Raw genomic sequence first — 6,000 nt, 5'->3', positions numbered from 1 at the left:
AATGGAGTTGGGGGTTTAAAATCTTTAAATCTAAATCTAATAGAGGAAAAATACAACGGTAAAGAAATTAATCTAAAACAAGAGTGAAACCTAAACAAATGAAATCTACTTGTGTGCCAACAATCAAACCATAATGCATTGTCACCCTACATTATAATTAAATCATTAACACACATCAAACTAAAATTGAAATAACAAGACTCAAGTAAATCTGATCTAAAGCAAGATGTAAACCCTAGCTTAGATTTTAAACACTAAACAAGTAACCAAGCATCAACTAAAACTTAAACTAAGCTTCAACAAGGAAAGAAATGCTAACTACTTGCATAAAAATATAACAAAACATAAAAGTAATTTGTGCTAAGCTATACAAACAATAACAAAATGAATTAAAATGTAAACCAATTCAACTCACAACCAATCTATACAAGTTCACACTCTTGCCGTCACACAAGAGTGCCAAAGTCAAAACCACCCGACTCTGGACCTCAATGAATACTCTCAGTAGCGTATCAGCTCGAGGAAGGTTCAGCTACACCGACGGACCACCCCCGGCGAGCTAAGAACCTCCTGGAACCCATAAATGCCGAAAATCTAGAAATCTGGTCTCTGGATCTGATGGGAAGCTGTGGAACGCGGATGGACGTCGGATGGAGTTCAGTAACGTCGGAGGACCACCGCCGAACACTTCTGATGAGAATCGACACTCAGATTTGGAAGATCACCTCCAAATCTAGCGGAAACAGGGGAATGCCGAGAGAAGACTTCCACCGGTGGAAACACCCACCGGAGGCTCCAGAGAATCGGGATGAACTGCTGTAGAGGTTATCCACCGAGGTTGAAACTTGAAGGGATGATCGGAGAAAGGAAAGGTGGTCGGAATCCTGAAGAAAACTCGCGGGATGCGGTGCTGTGCGCGGAGGAGTCGACCAAGAACACGAAGCACTGTAGCTTCTCATTTAAATAGATCTCAGATTTGAACCGACGGCTGAGATTGATTCTGGGCTAAATCAACGGTGAAAAGTCATCCAAAATCTGATCCGAAGGTACTGATGTTGATCTAGGGTCTGGATCTACCCTCCCATAGGTCGGATCGATCAGATCATCACTGGATGGCCCAGATCGGCCCAGTCTTCATTGAACGGCCCAGATTAAGTCGGGCTGGATCAATATCTAGATGAACTCAGATCTGCATCAAAACTTCTGGATCTTCATCAATGGCTCAGATCTGCTCCCCATTAAGTTGGATCGGCCAGATCTTCAACGGATGGTTCAGATCTCTCCTATTCTTGATGAACGACTCATAATGGTCAATGGCTAGATCTTCTCGTTTGAACTCCGATTTGAGCCCAATTTCGGTCCAAATAGATCCAAATCTAAGATCCTTTGATGCCTACAAAATAAGAATCAAATATTAGCATCAAATAACACCAAAAATAATATAATTTGTAATTAAGTCCAAAATTTATGCAATACACAAAAATATAATTTAATCATGATTTAAACTATGAAACCAACATCAAAACCATGCATAAATGAATCAAAATAATGCAGTAAAATCATGGTTATCAGTAGGCCCCTTCAAAATCATCGAAAAGCTCCGCTCGAGCGCTTATTATTTGGAGGATGAAGACGGGCGGCAGCTGGATCGACCATGGAGCGTGAATCATCTCCAGCCGTACCGAGCTGGGTAAGAGGTGCGCTGATGTAATTTTGCATACATTTTGGTCGCCTATGTACTTGTAATGCAGGCAGCAAAAATGATAAAAGGATGACAAATAGCTTCGCCAAAAGGCAGTGTTCAAATTAGCCTTAAAGGCCGTCGAGCTCCGACGTTAAAAATTGAGAGACGAGGCGGCGTCTATAAACCCTCCGAGCGGAAGACCGTCGAGCTCCGATGTTAAAAATCGAGAGACGAGCCGGCGTCTATAAACCCTCCGAGCGGAAGACCGTCGAGCTCCGACGTTAAAAATCGAGAGACGAGCTGGCGTCTATAAACCCTCCGAGCGGAAGACCGTCGAGCTCCGACGTTAAAAATCGAGAGACGAGCTGGCGTCTATAAACCCTCCGAGCGGAAGACCGTCGAGCTCCGACGTTAAAAATCGAGAGACGAGCCGGCGTCTATAAACCCTCCGAAGGCCGTCGAGCTCAGACGTTAAAATCGAGAGACGAGCGGCGTCTATAAACCCTCCGGCGGAAGACCGTCGAGCCCGACGTTAAAATCGAGAGGCAGGCGTCTATAAACCCTCGGCGGAGGCCGTCGAGCTCGGCGTTAAAATCGAGGCAGGCGGCGTCTATAAACCCTCCGAGCGGAAGACCGTTGAGCTCCGACGTTAAAAATCGAGAGACGAGCCGGCGTCTATAAACCCTCCGAGCAGAAGACCGTCGAGCTTCGACGTTAAAAATTGAGAGACGAGCCGACGTCTATAAATCCTCTGAGCGGAAGACCGTCGAGCTCCGACGTTAAAAATCGAGAGACGAGCCGGCGTCTATAAACCCTTCGAGCGGAAGACCGTCAAGCTCAGACATTAAAAATCGAGAGACGAGCCGGCGTCTATAAACCCTCCGAGCTGAAGACCGTCGAGCTCCGACGTTAAAAATCGAGAGACGAGCCAGCGTCTATAAACCCTCCGAGCGGAAGACCGTCGGGCGCTGACGGTAAAAATCGACGTTAAAAGGTGGGCAACCGGAGTCTATAAAACCTCCGGACGGATAACTTTCTGCGAGGTCCTGCTCGGTTGTAAAGGCTGACCTCTGATTGGGCCTGCCGCTAAGGCAAGAATGAAGATATCGGGAGGCCGAGTGGCTCCTTCACAAAGTGTACTTAGCGCGAGAAAATTTGGACCGAAACAAAAGTTAAGGATTGGACGCTGGTCGAACAAATAACAAAAAAGCAACTCATTTACGCCGAACAGCGGATAGACAAAAGTAATAACAATGTTCGCCCCGAACGGCAGGCATACAAAAAACAGTAAGATACTTAAAAGGAATTTTCTAAACCCCTCATTCACAATCATCAAAATTAAAAAGGGAGTCGGGGATAGAGCCCATCATGACCGCCAGATCTTCGTGGGGGACAGACAGCTCAGCTGGTAGGTGGCCCTTAGTCTTCAGATAGTTAACCACCACCTTGATAGCCTCTTCAAAAGTTAAGGACAACTTGTCGCTGAACTTTTCGCTAAATTCGTCCGAGCGGACGAAAGCTTTGCGCACTTCTGCCGACTGACCGGGCTCTCCATCTTGATATTCTTTAAGCGTGGCTTTGGAAGCATCAAAGGCAGCCTGGAGATCTTTCAAAGCCCCTTCCGATTTAGCCTGGTCAGCCGAGCGGCCCTCCAGTTCGGTGGTCAATAGGGCGTCCAAGTCCTTCACTCGCTTTTCTAGCCCCCGATTTTCCACCTTCATCATGTCCATGTCGTCGATGGCCTTGCGCTTCCGAGTGGTCGCAGTCTTTATTTCCTTGTCCCGTTGCTTGACTAAGGCCTCGAGCCGAGCTACTTCACTCGACAAGTCGGAGGACTTACTCCGTTCGGCTTCCAGTAGCTTCTTGGCCTTCTCCAGAGCGGCCGTGGATTGTCCTCTGCTTTCCCCCGAAGCTTTGAGCTTTTTCAGCTCGTCCTCCAACTCGGCTAGGCGGTTGCTGATAGCAATCTGCTCCACCCAGTTCTGCAAATGGATATGATCTAGTTAGAAATTAAATCAAAGTAACTAGCAAGGTAAAGGATATACCCCCAGTAGCCTGCTGCAAATTGCTATCGCCTAGTTGACTTGGAGTCATAAGAACGATACGGAGCCGAGCGTCCTCCCAGGCTTTGGCGAGGTGACCCGTAAGAGTGATCTACTGCTCGGGAACCGTTGGCCGATCAGCAGCCGCTAAGTATTCCTCCGAAGGAAGTCGCAGGACAGTTTTTATCAACCGTGGGCCGCTCGGGTCACCTTGAGGCGCAGTTGCTTTACCAGACGGCTCGCCACTTGAGGAAGGAAGGTCGCCCAATCGTCTAAGGCGACGCATAGTCCGGGGAGGACTGGAGGGCGGCACCTCGGAGGTGGCCATAGGAGAGCCGAGCGGTGTGGGGGTACTCTCTATGGAGATTGTCCCGGAGATTACTGGAGCTTCATCACCCCGCTCGGAGCACTGTTCATCAGATGGAGTTGGCTGAGAGACTTGCTCTGGCCGTCTTCACTTCCGAGTGGCTAGGGGAGCTTCATCGGCAGAGCGGCTCTCTACCCTGACTTGAGCAGACGCTATATCGCCCGCAGCCTCATTTAGAGAGGCGGAGGTGGCTAAGGCCTCAGGGACAATCTGAGTCCCCTCACCCTCTCCGGTGGCCGGGCCAGCTAAGACCAAGCCCCGTTCGGCGATCTCCCTATTCTTTGCTGCCTCAAACTCAGCGGCTCTCAATTTCAGCCGCTCGTTGGCCTTGGCGCGCCACATGACTTCAGCTGCAGAAGCAAAGAATAAATCATTTAGAACAAAAGAAAGGGGACGATAAGAGCACTTACTCATGCTGCAAGGCAAGTTGGCTGGGACGGGGGACAAGCCGAATATATACAGCACTCCCGGAAGGAGCAGCTTGTCGATGTGGTAGCGCTGGCCGACCAGCCGATCGGCTGCATGAAGATAGGCCGGATCGCCCCTAAACTTGTCGAGCTCCGGTTGTGCCGGCATCGCCATCTGCCATTTGATACGGAAAGCCGGTGGCTCGGGCAAACGCATATAGAAAAAATGCTCCTTCTAGTGTTTATTGGAGGTCGGCATATTATTGAAAAGAACAAAACCTATCCTAGATTGGAAAACGAAGGTACCCCACTCGGCTTGCTTAGGATAATAGAAGTAGTGGAAAACTTTGGGGTCCAAGGGAATGTCGTTCAGTTTAAAGAGAATTACCACCCCGCTCAGCAGCCTAATGGAGTTCGGAACTAGCTGGCCGAGCGGGATGCGAAAGTAGTTGCACACTTGTAAGAAAAATCGATGTGGAGGAAATCGCAGCCCGGCCAAAAATTGGTCTCGGAAAAAGAGAACGGTGCCGGGCGGCGGGTCATGAGGCCGGTCGGTGGGTGTGGCTAATACTATGTGGTGGTTGGCAGGCAAGTTATACATCTGAGTGAGGCATAGGGCGTCCTCTTTGTCAAACCGGCTCTCCATGGTCGTGTACCAAAGACCAGGAGCGCCGGCGGTCGGCTGGGAAGTGCTAGTCATGGTCGAAGTAAGAAAGAAATGCGGGACAAAAAAGAAAGGGAAATCAAGCAGGGAAGAAAAATGGCAGAACGACAAGGGCAGCTAACAGAAAGCGTAAAGGAATGAGGAAGTGAAGAAAAGAAGGGCTTACGAGTAAAAGGATGATCGAAAGGGGTTGCGAGGTCGTTGGAGAGCTGAGAAACGGAGTCGCCGGAGCAGAAAGAAGCAGCAGGGCGTCGAAGTGCTATGAAGCATAAATGCGGCAGAAAGGAGATATCGGGAGCTTTATAACGTTGGCCTCGAATAGCCTCAGCCGTCCGATTCAGGTCGTAAAAAATGAAGCTATCATCCGACCGCTTATTTCAAACAGTGGCTGTCCCATCGGAGGTGAGTCCAACACCGTACGCTGACGACAGCGGGAACGCCACGTGTCAACAAGACACAGGGCGCATTTAATGAACGCCTGTCACAGCACGCAACGCCCATGCCGCCAGCGTTAACACTGATCATCCACCCAGTGATAGAGTCGAACGGACATAAAAAAAAAATGTAAGCCGAGCGGATGAGCATTCACTAGCCCGGCTGAACGGCCTGGTACAACGACCCTTACTCAATCAGGTTGGTAGTCCAGTCAGTCGGACTCCGCCTCCTTCGACTAGACTTGAGGGGGAGGCAAGTGATCCGATGGTAAGACCGGGGGGCCCTCATAAGGGAAAGTCCAGCGACACATGGAGGACGGCAGTCAAAGGGGGGTCAACCCCATGGACTCGAAGAGCAGGCGGGACATGCCGATCACCAGGCAATGACCCCTATCCGAAGGG

The sequence above is a fragment of the Zingiber officinale genome, chromosome 2A (assembly GCF_018446385.1).
Source record: "Zingiber officinale cultivar Zhangliang chromosome 2A, Zo_v1.1, whole genome shotgun sequence".
Lineage (NCBI taxonomy): Eukaryota > Viridiplantae > Streptophyta > Magnoliopsida > Zingiberales > Zingiberaceae > Zingiber > Zingiber officinale.
Note: the sequence above shows the minus strand (reverse complement) of the source record.